Source organism: Sapajus apella, unplaced genomic scaffold (assembly GCF_009761245.1).
Source record: "Sapajus apella isolate SASKATOON/1434 unplaced genomic scaffold, GSC_monkey_1.0 scaffold5, whole genome shotgun sequence".
Classification (NCBI taxonomy): domain Eukaryota; kingdom Metazoa; phylum Chordata; class Mammalia; order Primates; family Cebidae; genus Sapajus; species Sapajus apella.
Genome location: NW_022436945.1, coordinates 34066080 through 34086082, shown reverse-complemented (window position 1 = coordinate 34086082; position 20003 = coordinate 34066080).

Here is a 20003-nt window from a genome sequence, read left to right as displayed (position 1 = left end):
TACAACCAACAACCATATGAAAATATGCTCAACATTACTAATCATCAGAGAAATACAAATTAAAACCACAATCAGGTTATCATCTCACACCAATCAGAATCGCTTTTATTATATTAAAAACACAAAAACAGCAGATGCTGGTAAGGCTGCAAAGAAAAGGGAACACTTATACACTGTCGGTGAGAATGTAAATGACTTCAGCTGCTGTGAAAAGCAGTTTGGATATTTTTCAAGGAACTTAAAACAGAAGTAACTTTCAACCAAGAAATTCCATTACTGGGTATATACTTAAAAGAAAACAAGTTGTTCTACGGAAAAAACACATGCACTCATATATTCATCATAGCACCGTTCACAATAGCGAAGAAATGGAATCAACCTAGTTGCCCATCAATGGTGGACTGGATAAAGAAAATATGGTACATATATACCATGGAATACTATTCAGACATAAAAAAATAACAAAATCATGGCCTTTTCAGGAACATGAATGTAGCTGGAGGCCGTTATCCTAAGCGAATTACTGCAGGATCAGAAAACCAAATACCACGTGTCCTCAATTATAAGAGGTAGCTAAACATTGGATACTTATGAACATAAAGATGACAACAGTAGACACTAGCGACTGTTAGAGGGGGTAGGGTAGGATGAGGGCAAGAGCTGAAAAACCAACTATTGAGTACTGAGCTCATTACCTGAACAATGGTATCAGTCATACCCAAAACCTCCACATCACACAACATACCAACTAACAAACTTGCACATGTAACCCCTGAATCTAAATAAAAGTTGAAATTACAAACAAAACAAAACAAAATCTAAAACAAAAATGAACTCCATTGTACCACCACCTGTACAACTAAATTTAGAATATAAAACAATCTTTAAAATTTCTTCCAAAAAATGACAATAAAAACAAATTTCTTCTACAGACAAATACTTTTAAAAATCTAGTCTATAAAGAGGAGTCTGTCAGACAACTAAAATAGCTAACAGTTAATTTTCTCAATGGATTTTCACATGTATTTTTAAATTAAGATTTAGAAAAATATTTATCTGCTGCAAATAAACCAGGACAATTTTTCACTACTAGCTATTGGAGAAACATATTAATCCCAGCCACACTAAACCTGCTATACGAATATGTATTCTATTCTCCATAGACTGGGCATCTTTATCAATGGAAATCTGTATAAATGTATCTGCATATATTCTCCATAGACTGGGCATCTTTATCAATGGAAATCTGTATAAATGTATCTGCATATCTGAAAGACCTTTGTCTGAAGAAAAATTCAGATTACTTGGAAATTTTCTTTATCTTCTTCTTTTGTGTACATAGAAAAATACAAGTAATAGATTGGAACTAAAACTATGTATCATTCATTTTCTCATAAGTTATATATTAAAAGTTTTCTGTCAAGAACCATGCTATGAGCCTAAGTCAGATAATTATTGTAAAATGTTAATCTATGTTCTTTCTTAGAACACAGAGTATAATAATTTAATTGCTATTTGAGAAAATAGGATGTTTCACCTTTGCCTCAACTAAAGAGCTTATCCATGTGTTATTTTTTTAATCAAATGAATCATAGGCAAAAACTCTCAGCATTGCTAAGGCAGGGTACACAAGAAAAAAAAAGAAGCATCTAAAAGAACTGGAGCATAAAAGCAAGATCTTTGGAAAATCAGTTCACAAGAAAGTTTTATGGTATGAATTTATTCATGGCTTCTGCTGGATGCAGTTAATAGCAGCTACTTATCCTCTTGATTGTGGTAGTCATCCCCTAAATGTCTCAGCTTATATCCTCAGACAGACAGCATCATTGCTCAACTACAATATTATCTCTCTAGCACAATATTCTTTTTTTCCCATTTATTTATTTTATTGCATTTTAGGTTTTGGGGTACATGTGAAGAACATGCAAAATTGTTGCATAGGTACACACGTGGCAGTGTGATTTGCTACCTTCTTACCCATCACCTACATCTGGCATCTCTCCCCTTGCTATCTCTCCCCAGCTCCCCAACCCCCACCATCCCTCCCTTATTTCCCCCCAACTGACCCCAGTGTGTAGTGCTCCCCTCCCTGTGTCCATGTGTTCTCATTGTTCAACACCCACCTATGAGTGAGAACATGTGGTGTTTGATCTTCTGCTCTTCTGTCAGTTTGCTGAGAACGATGGTTTCCAGGTTCATCCATGTCCCTACAAAGGACCCAAACTCATCGTTTTTGATGGCTGCCTAATATTCCATGGTGTATATGTCTAGCACAATATTCTATAGACAAAGAGGCTATGAAACAGGCAGACAGATGTGTTTAAGTGAGATGTGTTTAGGGATTGTGCTTCTACTGTTGGAATTCACGGGACCCTAAGGATTCATCTCAATGAATCCCTCATCTGACCTATGCTCTTTATTTTATGTTTTTGTTTATTTGTAATACATATGAAAAAAGGAAAATCAGAATAATTATTGATTACATAAAGAGAGAAGAAGGATTTACAAAATACCGTATAAGAGTCTGAACTCCCACTTATATTTTGTGAATTTCTTATATATCATCTTCATTTATTTAGCCTCATTTTATTTGGTTCTTGTAGCAACCTGTAAGAAAATATTTGTATTTCTAAATTTTAGCTGAGATAATAAAATCTTAGAATATACTTAGTAAATAGTTGGCCTGAATTGGACCAAGTCACCTAAATTCCAATCTAGTCTATTTTGTTACAGCTGTCATTCCTCTTTGACACTTGCAACATGATTCAACATTGAACAGAAATTGAAGAAGTGGGTGGGCCAGACACCTAAAAAGTATGTCATTAACTGATCTGAGGTATGTCAATTGTATCCATTTTGTAGATGTACTCAGAGCTACCATCACCAGACCACAGACAGGAAATGAGAGTCTTAGCTGTAAATTAGTAAGAAGCTTTCCAGCACAGTCTTGATTCTATGTGTAAAGTGAACAGACATCAAGACCACATGATGCCTAGAGAAACCATGACCTACATCACTCAATGACAGTTCTGAGAAATAAATGCTAGCTTAGCCAAAATGGGAATCATCCTTAGAATGTGTCATGAATATAAATAGCAAAGATACATCATTCAGAGAAAATATAAGTACATGCAAGATTATTTATGAGACCAAAGAGTAAGAAATATTAAAGGGCAGTGAAAGCAGCATCTGCCACATTATGCAAAACAGGCTGAAACCTAAGGAAGTACAAATCTGTAGTTACTTTTCAGAAGAAAAGTGCCTGACTCATGGAAGGTCAGAAGTCAAAAACAGATTTGCAGGGACAGATGGGTCATGTCAAGAAAAGGTCTGCAGGGACACGTATAATCAATATTAAGGATTGGGTTAGAAAGCAGGACCTGGGGACAACTGAAACTTTCACCAAATTAAAAAATATCTGCTCAGGAATTCTATCTGGTACAAAGAAATTACATTTCTTTCTTTAACAATTAAACCAATTTATGGCTTTTCAAAATAGTTGCAACAATAATATTACATTCAAACTTTGATGCCTTTCCCTTTTTACTTTATCTATCAGTAAAAATGTCCAGTTAATAAAATTGTCCAAGGTAATATTTTTATATTAGAAGAAACTAACTGCTGTATCAAATCAATCTCAAAATGTATAATGAGATAACGATGATAGAAGTTTAATTTTCACTCACATCATTTATCCAAAGAAGTGTTCCTAAACAACATTAGCTTCTTTCTGCTCAGTGGTTCAAGGATCAAGCTTCCTTCCATTTAGGAGTCCTGGTATCCCATACAGTCCCATCATTATTTGCATTTAGCAAGTAAGGAGGAAAGAGAAAGTACAGTCTTTTCTTAAAAGGCTTGAGCAGAAAGTACACACATCTCTTCCACTCATAATTCTTTAGCTAGAAGCCTGTCATATGGCCATACCTAATAGCAAGTAAGACTCGCTATATGTCCAAAGAAAAGCCAAAAATGTGAATTTTGACAAATATGTAGCAGTTTTTGCCAATGAATCATTTTCCAGTTACATATGTGGGTATCCAATGAACACCATGTGTGATAGTAGCAGTAACCAAAGGCCGAAGTACATTTAAAATGTGAAACTCCTAAACAAAATTGAAGTATAATGTGGTAGGTACCAACCAATTCAAGAGAGCTAAGCAGTCTTCTAATGCCTAGAAAACCGTCAGGTGCCACTGAACATGGCTAGATCTTGTTCCTTCTAACTGTATTTTTGTACCCTTTAATCATCTCCTCCTTACACTCTACTCCCAACTACCCTTCCTGAACTTCTTTTTTATTCTAACATAGATACTTGCTTTTCTTGTTCTTCTTCCCTCATATCCTGTATTTTAATATCCATGAATAGGGATATCACAGATAAAATATTTCTTTTGGTCACATACATGACTTTTTTCCAATTTGATTTGAGGAATAAAGACATAATAACCTGGACATTGGAGAATACATATATGTCTAGAAATAGCCTAGAATTATCTGTGAAATTTCCCAGCATTAATAGAATAATAATCATCTTATAATTTGTTATGATCCAAGAAGAAGGAAATAAATATTTAAATGAGACCTATAGAGGACACATAGCTCCAAATGGCAGGCAAGGTAGAATAGAAGAAGGAAGGCTACATTTCAGACTGGCTTTCTTGTCTTCCATAATAATCCTGTGTCTATTGATGTTGATACTAAATAAAAGATTGGTGAGTAAAGTTGACAGGAATTTATCTATGTAAATTTACTCCTTTAAAGTAAACTTGAGGCATTGCCTTGCTTATTCCCATGAAAACAGCAAGCATCTAAAGGTCAACAACATTTCCTAAAATTCTGAAAGCCCACTGAACTCCTTCTTTTCAAGGGCTTTAAAGCTAAGAAAGGCAGTAAAGTCAATAAAACAGAAAATTTCCAAAATCCAAGAGAGATAATGAATGCAGTTTAAGCAGAAAATAGAAAATCAGTGGTCAGAGAATTAAGACCAACTGAGGATGCCAGCCTCCTATTGCACTGAATGGCTCACTTACACAGGGGGTTTTAATATGTAACCAGTAGTCCCTGGCCTGTGAATCTCTCTGGTCAAGAATACTAGCCTAACTAATACAACATCAAGAGAAAATCCATATACAAATTAAGAAACCTTGCTTTCAACACACAAAAAGGCATTGAAGAAATTAAGTCAATGGGAATACTCTCTTACTTAGCATCTTTTACTCTCTTACTCTTATTTCTTCTGATGTGAATAGAATTACTATTGTGATTATCAACATTTTAGGGACTTAGACTTAATTTTTCTCATTTTTTTTCCCTATTCTATTCTCAAAGTGGTAGAGAATTTTTTAAAATTAGAATAAATGTTATATTTGTTTCAGGGCAGCAGATAATAGAATTGGGGTTGGAGTGGTAATTAGTGTGTATGATAGCATTCCTAGAAATAAATGGAGTCATCTTGAGGTGCCCTCTTTGAAACACTTGAGTTTGATTCAAGAGTTAGATTCAACAACTTGAGTTATGTTTTCAGATTTATCTCCTTTTAATTTCTATGTTAATGTTAGTTAGTCAGTTTTAGAGAAATTAGACTTTTTCCTGGACTGCCTTGAGGAAATGTTGTATCTCAGGATGGTTTTCCTTGAAGTTTTTCAAACACATGTTTATGGGAAACTCAATATATCAATACATATGATTAATTATATATATAAATGGGAACACAAAGAAACAGTATACTGGTTCAAAGAAATTGCATAGTTTTGTCATGAATGGCTATGAGTCTGATTAATTAGAGACTGATCATTCCATTCTAAAATCCTAAAAAAAATAAAGAAGGCAAATAACACATCCACCAAAATTGGATTTACCAACACAGCTGGATAATGAGTTTGTCGAAATATTTAAAATGGCACTGAAATAACTGCTTTTTTAAAATTTTTATTATTTTAGTTTGAAATAACTGCTTTTTGCATGATACCTTTTTTTTAGTGCATTTTAGGTTTTGGGGTACATGTGAAGAACATGCAAGATAGCTGCATAGGTACACACGTGGCAGTGTGATGTGCTGCCTTCCTCCCCATCACCTATATCTGGCATTTCTCCCTGATACTTTTATTTTTCTTAAATTTTTCTTTTATTTTCCTAGAAAATCTACTGACATGGAAAAATCTAAATGAAAGGGCCCAATATACTGGCATTACAGAATTATAATATTTTTAATAAAATTGACTGCTTCAAAACAACTTGAATTTCCACAGTCTTTAGTAAATAGTCTAAGGAAGGATTGGAGCTTAGCATTTTAAATTTTCAGTTTTCATTTAGAACATGTTGAAGCATAAGAGCATATGGAACTATGCTGTGTAAGTTTCATGGACCTCATTGATAACTGCATAATGAACAGTATCTTCAGTTCCTTCATTCACATTACATAAAATAAATATTATAATCTTTATATTAACTTTTCAGAGTATTAATTCTGAATCAAAGCAATGAAAATATTACTTGCTTTTCAATTTATGTGGTCTTTTCTAAAAGACTTAGGTTATTTGAATGGAAAGTTTAATGGTGCAAATGTAAGTGAGAAGAATTTCCATTACCAAAATACAAATTCAAGAAGGTAAAACAGCATGTTTATATAATAAGTAGATACTGACACATAAAATAAAACATACAAAATGTAAATATATTCAGAAGTTGATTTAAAATTTTAAGTTAATTTCTGCATGGTTTTGAACAGCATTTTATTGCAGCAGAATAAATTTTGTCTCCCTAGAGATATTTTTATCTTCTAGTAAAAACATTACTGTCATATACTTCTAAGTCACTAATTTTAAATAATATAAAGAATCTATAGCCCTCTCTCCTCATTTATTGTCACTATCTGTACATTTAAATTTTGGCAATAACAGAAAATTTTCTCTAGTATTGTAAGGTAACAACAGTTTTGAATTAAAAAGCTTGCATTGATAGTATACCATATTTCTTCTTGACTTTCAACTCACTGAAACATGAACATCCTTTTGAGTGTATAATTGGGTTTTTGTATATGAAACAAAGTTTTGAATTGGCACTAGAGTACAAATTTAATTAAGGACACAATTCCTGTAATAATCAGAAGATCTGTGCCATGACCAAACAGTTCTCACTGCTTACATTTTTATGATCTTTATTTTAGACTCCTTTAAAGGTTCATTTGGCTTCTGATATTGAACATCTATTGGTAATTTTTAGAAATTTTTTGTAGCAATTAGGTGAGTACAGCAGTTCATGTGAAGTTAGTTATAAGAAGAAACTAGAAATTTTTAAAGTCTATTTTAACAAAATACAGATTTTCAAAACTCAAGACAGGGAAAATTTTGTTAAAAACACTAATTTAGAGAAGTTGTACATATTTAAAAATCAATTTCCCATAAAATCATTAGTGGAAAAACATACAACTTTTACATTGAGAATTATTTCTTCTTTCTTTTATCGTTATAATGAAAGAGAGAGATGTTAACATGAAATGTACACATGAATATAGACTTAGTAAATGACGGAATATTCCTACAATCCCCACAACTGTTAAGCTGAGGTTAAACTTTGAGAAAATATTAAAATGTCATGTATAATTTTTGGCTTTGAGAAAAAGAGAGAAGGCTGGGACATTCAGAGGATAAGTAAGAAAGACAGTCACCAAATCTCTGAGGACAAAGAAATTAGCCAGAGAACATGATGAGAAAACATGCACCACTGTTTTTGAAGTTTCTAAAATGATTTAAATTTTTTTTCTTTTCAATGCAGTAGATGACAGTAGACATGTTTATAAATAATATCACTTAAAAATAGTCAGTAAATGAGCAACTGAGAAATTATAGGGACACATAAGCGTGGATGCGTATGTGTTATCAACATAACTAAAGCAGTAACATATGAAATGGAGTATAAAAAACCCATCAAAACACCATCAACTGGATTCTACTTTGTTGTAAGGAAGATTTTCATTACACCAACCATAAAAGAGAATCAAACAGAAAATGCTTTGATATATTTTTTGCCTTGTAACAACCAAGGCATAAAAATAGAATTCAACAAACAACCTGAATTAAAATAATTTATTTAAAAGCAAAAACTTATTTTAAAAAATATTGACACTATGTGTCTTTTTTTCTCCTAGTAGAATGGAAGTTTCAGAAAGTCAGGTTTTGTTGTCTGCTTTCTTTATTGTCATATCCTTAATGCATAAAGGAGTGCCTAGGATTAAATACAAGTATACCTCAAGATATTGGGGCTTCAGTTCCAGACTAATACAAATAAAGCAAATCACAGGAATTTTTTGGTTTTCCAGTGCATATACAAGTTATGTTTACACTACATTGCAGTATATTAGGTGAGAAATAGTATTGTTTTTAAAAAGAATATATACTTTAAAAAAATACTTTGTTGCTAAAAAATGCTAACAATCATCTGAGCCTTCAGCAAGTCATAACCTTGTTGGTGGTGGAGAGGCTTGTCTCAATGTTTATGCCTGCTGACTGATCAAGGTGGTGGTTGCTAAAGATTGGATGCCTGTGGAAATTTATTAAAATAAACTATAATAAAGTTTGCCTCATCAATGAAGTCTTCCTTTCACAAACGATTTCTCTGTAGCATGCAATGTTGTTTGATAGCATTTGACTCACAGTAAAACTTCTTCAAAACTGAACTCAATCCTTTCAAATCCTGCTGCTGATTTATCAACTAACTTTAATATTCTAAATGCTTTGTTGTTATTTCAACAATGTTCACAGCATCTTCACCAGGAATAGATTCCATCTCAAAAGCACTTTATTTACTCAGCCATAAGAAGTTACTCCTCATTTCTTCAAGTTTTATCATGAGATTGCAGTAATTTAGTCACATCTTCAAGCTCCACTCTAATGCTAGTTTTCTTATAATTCTACCACCTCTGTAGTTACTCCTTCTGCTGAAGTCTTGAACTCTTCAAAGTCATTTATGTCGACTGGAATCAACATTCCAGTCTCCTGTGAATATTAGTATAATGACCTTCTCCCATGAATCACAAATGTTCTTAATGGGATCTAGAATGTTGAATTCTTTCCAAAAGATTTAAAATTTGCTTTGTTCAGATCCATCACAGGAGTCATTATCTATGACAGCTATAGCCTTACAAATGTTTTTCTTAAATGATAAGACTCGAAATTACTCCTTGATCCATGGACTGCTGAATGAATCACTATCTATGGCAGCTATAGCCTTACAAAATGTTTTTCTTAAATAAAAAGAATTGAAAGATGAAATCACTCCTTGATCTATGGGCTGCCGAATGAATATTTTGTTGGCAGGTAGGAAAATATTGATCCCCTTGTACTTCTCCACTGGAGTTCTCAGGGGCCCAGGTGCATTGTCAATGAGCAGTACTATGTTGAAGGGAATCTTTTCTGAGCATTAGTTTTCAACAGTGGACTTAAAATATTCAGTAAACCATGAATGTAAACAGATGTTCTGTCATCTAAGCTTTTTTTTATTTTTGGAATGCAGGCAGAATAGATTTTGCATAACTATTAAGTGCTTCAGAATTTTCAAAATGGCAAATGAGTATTCGCTTCAACTTAAAGTCAATAATTGCATTACCCCTTAACCCATTTACACCTAGTGTCCCATTATTGGAATGCTAAGCTTGTGGGAGTTATTTATATCCTACTGTTAAAGGTCATCACCAACATCTGAGATTTCACACAAAAAATTTGTAACCTCCTGCATAAATGGGCTAACAAGGGAGTCAGCCTGTCCTTGAAGTTTGAAACCAGATACAGACTTCTCCTCTCTAGCTATGAAAGTCCCAGATGGCATCTTCTTCCAATAGGAGGATTCTGCGTCTACATTAAAATCTATTGTTTTGTGTAATCACCTTCATCAATTCTCTTTGCTTGATATGGCTAACTTACTGCTTCACCTTGAACTTTTATGTTATGAAGATGGTGTCTCTTTTTAAACCTTATGAACCAAGCTCTGGTAACTCCAAACATTGCTTCTACAGCTTCCTTATCTCTCTTAGCCTTCACATTATTGAAGAGCGTTAGGGCCTTGCTCTTGATTAGGCTTTGCCTTGAAGAAATGTTGTAGCTGGTTTAATCTTTTATCCAGACCACTCTAACTTTCTCCATATCAGCAATAAGACTGCTCTGCTTTCTTTTCACTCATATGTTCACTTGACTAGCATTTTTAATTTCCTTCAATAATTTTTGCTTTGTATTCACAACATGACTATTTGGTTTGAGAATACTAGCTTTTGGCTTATCCTGGCTTTTGACATGCCTACCTTACTAAGCTTAGTCATTTCTAGCTTTTGATGTAAAGTGAGAGATATACAACTTTTCCTTTCACTTGAACCCCTAGAAGTCATTGTATGGTTATTAAATGATCCTAGAGGATTATTGTATCTCATGGAAAAGGGATGTCTAAAAAGAGAAAGCAATATGGGGGAATGGCCAGAAAGTGTAGAAGTTAGAACACACACAACATTTATCAATAAAGTTTGCCACCTTACATAGTGCAGTTGGTGACACCCCAAAATAATTAGAATAGTAACACCAAAGGTACTGATCACAGATCAATATTACATTTATAATAATAATTCAAAATTTTGAATACCGGGAGAACTACCAAAATGTGGCACAAACACATGAGGTGAGCCCATGCTGTTAGAAAAATGGCACCTGTAGACATGTTTGACATAGGCTTGCCACAAACCTCAACTTATAAAATGCACTGTATTTGGGAAGCACAATAAAGTGAAATGCAATAAAATGATATATGCTTATAGATGCTCAATAAATATTTTTCTTACAATGAAGGAACAAATAGGACGCTAGAGTACAGAAAATGCCTTTGTCTTTACCATGGCCAGGATGAAATATATCTTTGACGTGCCATCTACCCTTGATGTGATTCCATGGTGACCAAAAACCTTCCAATTAATAAGCCATTCTCCTGGACAAAAGTGATATGTATGGTCACTGAAAAGTTATACCCTCCATTGCAAGATATATATTTTCCATTTCATTCAATTACTCAACAATTCAGAGAAATCTCCTCTCTGACCCAAGGAGGCATCCTGTTGTTGGTGCATGGCAACTTTATACACATCAGCAAAGCCAAGATTTCTAAGCCAACACCTTTTTGAGAAGGAATAGCTATGATAAAGAGTTTAAAGAGCCAGTGTAAACTCATTGATGTGGAAAACCCTAGAACTTTTCCTTTTACTCACTTGATTCCACATTTTGTGTTCAAATGATTTTATTGTTTTTGGTGATATAATTAAATGATTTAGATTTATAAATTTAAGAAGTGATGGCATGTTCTGTTAATTCACAGTATACCCATTTAACCTGAGTCATTATCTGTCAAAATGAAGACTTGGATCAATGACAATGTCACATATCAGGTCTCAAAGGTTTGTGGGTATTTCTAGAATGCTCAGTACGTATTCTAAAAGGTCTTTTCATTATTGATGATAAAGGAATCCTAAGACAGATAATAATGAATGGCCTGCCTGTTGATAAGTCACTTAATGAGATGCTACATTTGGTTCAAGTATCCTAGTACACCAACAAATATGGAGAGAGCTGTCACCTGCCTGTTGGAAACCCAGTGCCATAGACTAAATGTCTCCCCCAAAATTCAGATTCTGAAATTCTAATTCCCAATGTGATGATTTAAGGAGTTGGTGACTTTGGGAGGTGACAAGAACAAGTGTCATGAATGAGATTAATGCCCTTATTAAGAAAAATATAAAACAGCTCCCTTACCCTTTTTACCCTGTAAGAATACAGAAAGAACGCACTACCTATGAATCAGGAAGTGAGCCCTCACAAAACATCAGTCTTTTGGCAGCCTAATTTTGAACTCCTTAGCCTTCAGAACTGTGAAAAAATAAATTTCTGTTGTTTACCAAACACCCAGTTTATGGCATTTTATTATAGCAACCCAAACAGACTATGACATTGGTAACCAAACAATAATCTCAGAAACAAATGGAAAACTTAAGTATTTTGATAAATGAATTGAGAAGTACTTCCTTAACGTCATACTATCTAGTGAAAAGTCTTCACTGAAGTTCAACATTTTGCTATTGAAATAAAAAAAAATAATCAATTTTAAAGGTGTTATAGAAAGCAACAGTCTTACAGGTTCCTAAATACACCAGCCTCATTCTACCTCAAATCTTTGTATTTTCTGTTCCACTGCCTGGAATACTTTTCCCCAGAGTTTTATAACTTACTCTTAAAGCTTTCTTTAAATGATTACTGTCTATTCAGGATAAGCAAGATAGGCAAGTTCCCAGGGACAATGCTTATAGAGAAAGGAGAGAGATGACAACAAATAAGCACAGGCACAAGATAATTTTGGATAGTGATGAATGAGATAAAGACAAGGAGAGGAGGAATGTGTGGGGAATTCAGTTTGTTTGCTCAAAACGGCTTCTCTGTTGATGTAATAGGTTAAGCAGAATGTTGAAGGAGCCAGTCATGCAACTGTTACCCATGGCAGCACTGAAATGACTTAGCTGTCCCCCTACCTAGCTTTCATTGCTGAATGCAATGCCTCCCTTACATAGCTGAATTTCTACTCAGCCTTATCTCTGCTTATTTTTAGGAAACAGAATGTCTGTGGTCAGAATTTCTTTCTTGGGAACCAGTCGAAGCTGGCAAAATCCATGATGGAAACTTAATCTTTGAAGAAGCTCTGGCTTCATTATACTCCAAATTCCACACTAAATGTCACTCCCACCAATGCCATGACGGTGATAATTATCATGACAATGACCAAAAAGAACCAGAAAAGGACAGAAAAGAGGTGGCTACTTGATGCCAGGAAAATCTCCATCCTTTCCCAAGAAAAGCATGAAAATTCCTCTCCTTGCTTTTAATGCTCAAACCTTTCATTAAAGATACCCTGTATCCGTGACTTCCTGGTTCTCAGGAGCTGAAATGTTGATTTGTGAGCCACAGTCCCAGTTCTCCATGTCATGACCATCAAATAAAATCTGTACTGCTCCATGCTCACTTTTAGTTTAATGTACTGGCTTCAGGACACTGAACAAAAAACAGACAATATTTTATGGTAACTAGGACCCCCTTGTAACAAAATGACCTGAAAAAAGCACTCCAGGAAGAGGGGACCACAGGTATAAAGGATCCAAGACCAAGCTGCTCTTGGTATATTTGAGGAGTAAAATAAAGGCTAGAGTAGTTCTAGATCAGAGAAAGGGGGGAAGAGGAATGTAAAGTAAGGTCACAGAAGAAGGCAAAAACCAGGGCCATGGTGGGGCTAGATTTTACCCTGAGTTTATTATAAATATAAAAACTACAGAAAATAAGAAATAAAACCACATAGCTCAATAGCAAACACTGACCACAAATAAAATATTGACTTGTTCCTCTTCTGTTCGTTTTGCTAGATAGATGGAAATGCAGATTAAAAAGTAACATCAGGAATGTAGTTGGAGTTTTGTAGCTTCCCTTTTCTCCACTCAACAATATACCCTGAGCATTTTTGCATGTCAATACATATTGTTTTACGACATGATGTTGAGCACCACAATGTTTCTTTATATGGTGGTGCCATATATATTCATTCAATCCGCTATTTTTTTAACATTTTAAAAATCACTTTTTCCTCAGTTATTATTCTTGCATATAAAGCATTGTACATATTTCCTTTGGTTGAATTCTTAAAATGGCATTACTATGTCAAAAACTGTAAACACCTTTAAGCCTTTCGATGCATAAGTTTCTTCCCAGAAATATATTAATTTGCCCTCCAAGTTAGTGGTTAAAGTTTCTGATTCACTGCATCCTCACCAAATATTGTTTTTGAAAACACTGCTACTTTAAGAGGTAGAGTCCATGACTTATAGTTTTTACTTATGTTTTACTTATGTTTAATGAGGTTCATATATTTTCCATTTATTGTACCCTGTGCTGCTTTTTTGTGTAAATTGAAGTAGTGCATTTTCCATAATGCTTTTCTTGATTCATTACGTAAAATTTTTCATCTCTTCTGAATTTCCAGAGCATTTTATCTGCACTTATGGAGTGACTTTCTTCCTTGTATAGTATAATTGCATGTAAATGTCCTGGCTCCCTCATAGACTTGAGGTTGGGATCTTTGTCACTTTTCCTGGATCCTAGTACAGGACAGTACATGCAAAAAGTGTTCACGGTATACTCCTTCTGCTAATAACTCATCTCACATTTATTTGAACAGATACCACTGTAGAGCAACTGATCCTGCTTTGGTTATTATTTGTATTCAAATGCTACAGGATATCTTTCAAATAAAGTTTCAATTTTCGAAAAAAAAAAAAAAAATGATTACTGTCTTAATTCTTGTTCCAGTTTAGCCCAATCACTGAAGACTTCTGTGGCTATCCTCTTATAGAAGAAATACCGTATGCTCTCTCCTAAAATATATTGCTTACCAAAGTATGAGAATATTAAATATATTTTCTAGTGTTATTTTTTTCTAAAACTTAGGTCAGTTTTAGCATGTGCTTGGTTGAATATTTTATTAAATATCTAATGACTGGAAGCTACTGTTCACACAGTCAGATAAAATGCTACATGCTCAATGTACCCTGTAATATTTTTCTCCATATGTCTAATTGCTGTATAATATAGTTTATATTTTTATTTATCTCTTTCTCCTAATAAAATATAGTTTTCATGAGGATGAAAATTTTTGTCAACTTTGTATTCTGCTGTATTCGTAGGACCTAGAACAAAACCTAACAAATATCGAGCACTCAACCATATTATTGAATGAGTAAATAAGCAAATAGATTCATGGAAGTGAGTTGTTCCTTGAGGATCTTATTGCTTTAAGTGAAGCAACTGCATGCCTGCTGTATTTGTAAAGGCACGGCCAAGCTGTGCAGTATAGAAACAACCTCAAATCATTACCATCCTGAAAAGCATCTATAGGGTGCTAGCTGTCTTCCTTATGTAAAATCTCTTTCTGTTTCTTAACTTTATCAAATTATATTATACCTGGATACTATATGTTTATGTTGCTTTTGAAATGTTAGTTTACTGGCAGTCTTAATTAAATAAATAATGTGAACATGGGTGTGTTTCTTAATGCTTATGCATATCTAGTTCCACATTTGCAAAATATGTAATAAGAAGTGGTTTTGAAACTCAGGTGAAATAATGTATATAAAAGAGCTTCAAAAATATCACAGAAATGTATGAGTTTCCTGTTGCTGCTGGAACAAATTACCACCAATTTAGTCACTGAAAACAACACAATTTTTTTAGGTTTTTTTAGGTCAAAAGTCTGATACTGGACTCATCAAGCCAAAATCTAGGTGTTGGCAGTGCTACAGTCCTCTCTGGAAGTTCTAGGAGTCTGTTTCCTTGTCTTTTCCTGCTTCTAGAAGCTTCCCACATTCCTTGGTCCATGGTTTGCTTTCTTCATTTTTTTAAATGAACATTCTTTTTCATTTCTGATCATCTTTTGATAGTTGCATCTCCCTCTGACTGCAATTAGGAAAGGTTATACACTTTTATAGATTAATGGAATTAGATTGGCCCTATCTGGATTATCTGAGATAATCTCCCAGTCTCCCCATTCTTAATTTAATCACATCTGCAAAATCCCTTTTGGCATGTTAGATAACATATTCATAGGTTCTAAGGATTAGAATGAGAACATGCTGGGGAACCATTATTCCACCCCTTTTACCTTATCAGGGAGTGAAAAGGGCTATAAAGAAAAATTAAAGCAAGATCAAAACATCCAGAAGGCAGAGTGCTGGGGGGCATATTTTCTCCTCTCAGCTTTGGTAGGAATATCTGAAATGTCAGACTAACACTTTTCACACAGATTAATTTTGAATTTAATAAACAGAAAATACAATATGACACTTATCAAACATTTAAAGAGTAGTATGGTTATCATCACAGCCTATAGTTTCATTGCTCACCTTTAGTAAAACCTGTGCAGAGTGCTGTTTTGGACCACAGATTCCCCATGATGTCCACATCATCATGGACCTCAAAACATTTACTTATGTCCTTTTCAACACATTTCCACCTTTGCAGCACAGAGCAATCTCCTGCACACTTAGAAAGAAATCTGCTGTGGTGGCTACCTGCCAGAATAGCAAAAATGCCTTCTGTAATTGCTAGCTGATTGTTTCTATCTATTTCAAAACATACCAACAAACCCTTGCTGATTTTGCATGAAGGATTGGCAAAATACCTTACTATTGCTTCACATCACTGTGTTTCTCCCAATTTGCTTTCTTACTTGCTTTTTTAACTAGAATATTGTCTTCTGCCCTTAGTTTCCCCTAGTGATTGTTCACCCTTTAAGCAAGCAATCTGCTCTATAATTTTACTCTATAATGTATTAACCATTTTTACAGTATGAAAAGCAAGAGTCATATTATATCACATATGACTGACCATGACCAAAAATTAGAAGATATCAACAATGTAATTACCAAGATAGCTAAAGCTTAATTATTATGTACCTGTTTTAATTAACAGCTTTTAATTTAAAAATAAAAAACACATTATATATTTTCTTTAAATAGAATATATTGAAAGTGATTACCCTCTCCTTGATTTAAAGACATTATTTCAGCCATTCATTACCACTTCATGATACAATAGTACTGTCTGTTTTTCACTTTTTTTCCACGGTGCTATTATATCTGCTGAACCATTTAGTATTCACCTGAGTTTTATGACCTTCAGTTTCTAATCTGCCATAATCTGAATAAATGTATAAACAAGTGTATCAAAATAGTTTGAAAACTCCAAGAAAAATGGCCTTAAAATTTCCTATGAGTGCATGAACTTGAATGTACACAGCTCTGTCCTGCGTAAAGTAGAGTGTTTTCATTTCACACAACTCCCATTGTTAAATTGTAGATTCTACATTTACTCCCCCTGCCACATTAACCTGAACTGATTATTTTCTTTGTGTTTTGTGAATAAACTCTATCTTTCATTGCTACTTTCCAAAAAATGAACAAACAAAAAACAGAGGGATATAAATGTATTCCTTCACTGGAGGAAAAGGAAGCTCTCTTTACTTAGGAAAGGAATTATTGTCATGGAATAGAGAAATTAAAAGATTTTTGGAAGAACTGAAGAGTACAGGCTATATGATCATAAGGATAGCCAGTATGGAAAAACTAAAATGAATTTAACTCTTCTTAAATTGTAAATGATTGGCTAACTTTCCCTAAGTTGTTTCAGCATTTCGAGATAGATTAGAGAATCACGGTAATTTAGAAATTGTTTAAAATTTTAAAAAAAGAAATAAGATTTCAGAAAAGGTAAATGCCATTTCAAATTTCCTTCTAGCCTTTTCAATTCATATCACTTGATGTGACAAATTGGCAACATGACGCAGAAAGCATTAAGTGAGATGTGAGATGTTGAAGTTCTGTATATTCCTCTAAATCTGGTTCCTCTGTTACACACTAGCCTATCCACCATATATCCCCTCTTTCTGGGATGCTTCTTAACTGCTTATCTTGGTGACCAGTAAAATTCTCACTTATCCAATGGATAAGTGAGAATTGCCTTTTTATTATTTCCTCACTGATCCATCATCCCACTTATATCACATGAATTCAATTGCTTAGCTACTTGTTTGTCTTTTCTTACAGAATTTATGCTCCATGAAGGTAGGCACAATATTATCTCTTCACTGTTATACCACCAATAAACAGTTGCCCAGCAATTAGCACACACTAAATTCTCAATGTATAGTTTATGACAAAATTAACACTATGATAAAAGTTTATGTTTCTGCTCCAATTTGGATTTAGCCTTAAGATGTACTACAGCCCACTAAGCAAGGAAAGAGACATATTGAAAGCTGAGGTGCCTGTTATGAAGAGGAAGATTTGACATGTTTCTAAGATTGTTTTATTCCTATCATCATCTTCTCCTGTGCCAAGAAAAGCTGTGAAGGACTGTGTAAAGGATGAAAAACTTGCCTTTTATTACCTATGAACTATTTTAAGATTCTTTAAGTTGTAGAAAACAGGTAATAATGCAAATAAATTGAGTCCAGTGGACTAAAATTTATTACTTCCCTATGCATATGGGCCAGGTTTACATCTACTTATAAATGCATTTATCATTTCTGATTGCCTATCTTAAAAATATCTTTGAAATTGAACTAAATGAAAGATAAAAATGTATGTTATAAAAAATCTTTTTCTGAATGTCACATGTTGCTGATTTAAAAAGCACATGAAGCTGACATGGTAGGCATCCTCCTGTCGTTCTCAGCTTGCTCCTTATAATCACCTTCTTTTTATCTAATAACAGCAGGCTGGCACACATTTTTTTAATGACAAAATGGTATTTAATCTTTCATTTTTAAAAGGAACAATAATTATGCAGTTTCATAAAAATAAAAGAAGGTGAAGATGTATGCCAACATCAATTTACAACTTTCTTTTGTTTAATTAATATTATTTCATGTTTAATTTGAAATGTGTTTTGCTCATCAACATGAAATGTTTAATTTATATGAAACTTCATTGAGAATACTGCCTCTGGAGAAGCAACAATTTATTCTGAGCTATGTACACACATATTGAATAAAGTATTCATTTCACAGGGGATTTTTTTGCAAGCATCATTCACAATTAAGTTGAGCTCTCAATGATCCAGGCTAATTCTAAATAAATACATTACTTGGTAATTTATAGAATATGCAAATAGAGTGATTTTCAGCCTTTGATTATCTCTAGTTTCTACCAATTTAATTTCCCTACATTTGTAAAATCCACTATTCAAATGATTTGAACTGGCAACATCCTTATTCATCTTCCTATTGTCCTTACTCAGATCATAACAGTAATCTCCTAGCTGTTCTCCCCAGTTTTCTTTGCATCATCTGCAATACAGCCAGAGTAATCGCTTCATTATCCCAGCACCTTGTCATTCTCTCTTAATTCCTTTTTTTTTTAACTTTTAGAGAGCACAAATTATACAATATTAATGCTCTACTTAAATGTTTAAATGACCCTCTTGTCACCTGCCCTTAACTCCACTTACACACTGTGCTGCAGATTTCTATTTGCAGGTCCCGAAAGCTTTCTTAAATTCTATCCACACTCTTTCTGTAATATTCTTCAATGCTCCATATTCCTTCCAATTCTGACAAATTCCTATTCATTCTTCAAATCCCAATTCAGAGCAACTTCTTCATAAAATCTTCCATGACAACTGCCTGATACAGATTTATTCTTCTGTGCTTTCAAAAAAAACTCCATTTATGTATAGTTCCTCATTATTCTGTAAATGTCTTAAGAACTAGGACTTTATTTTAGTTGTAATATTTTGACTGATTTGCCTGGATATTACTGGGAAATAATAAAATCCTTATGAATGCACTTTTTGTAAATGTGAACTTATATTTTATGCAACCCAATTAAAGTCCCCAGTTGTGGTTATCCGCACATAATTAAGAGCACCAAATAATTTCAGGCTTTTTGGGAGCAAATAAACACAAACAATTTCAGAAACAGAAGACTAGGAGAAACAGTGGATTTTCTTTCTAAACATTTTATTATCTCCAGTAAAATATTTGGGAAAAATTACATTTAAATGCTAAAATTTTACTATATCCAACAAATACACAATTTCTCCAAAATATAACAAGACCTTACTATTAATCAAATAATCATATCTATAGGGTGTCAATGTTATTAAGATATCTCTCTGTCAATAAATTTCCTTCCAGTATATTAAATTGATCCACATGAAACTGCCATCTTAGTAAGTCAAAAATAGTCAAGTGTTAACAGTTGGATATGGTTCAAAGTAGTATTATGGAAATAGATAAAGAACTTAAAACATCGAAAGTAGAATGTCTAAAAGTAGAAAGGCTTTGAATAGAATAAGATATGCACTAAGAAAAAAGATGTGTAAAAACAATACTAATTTTGGGTGAAATTTAGAAAAGTCACAAGTAAGCAATAGGAATTGAGC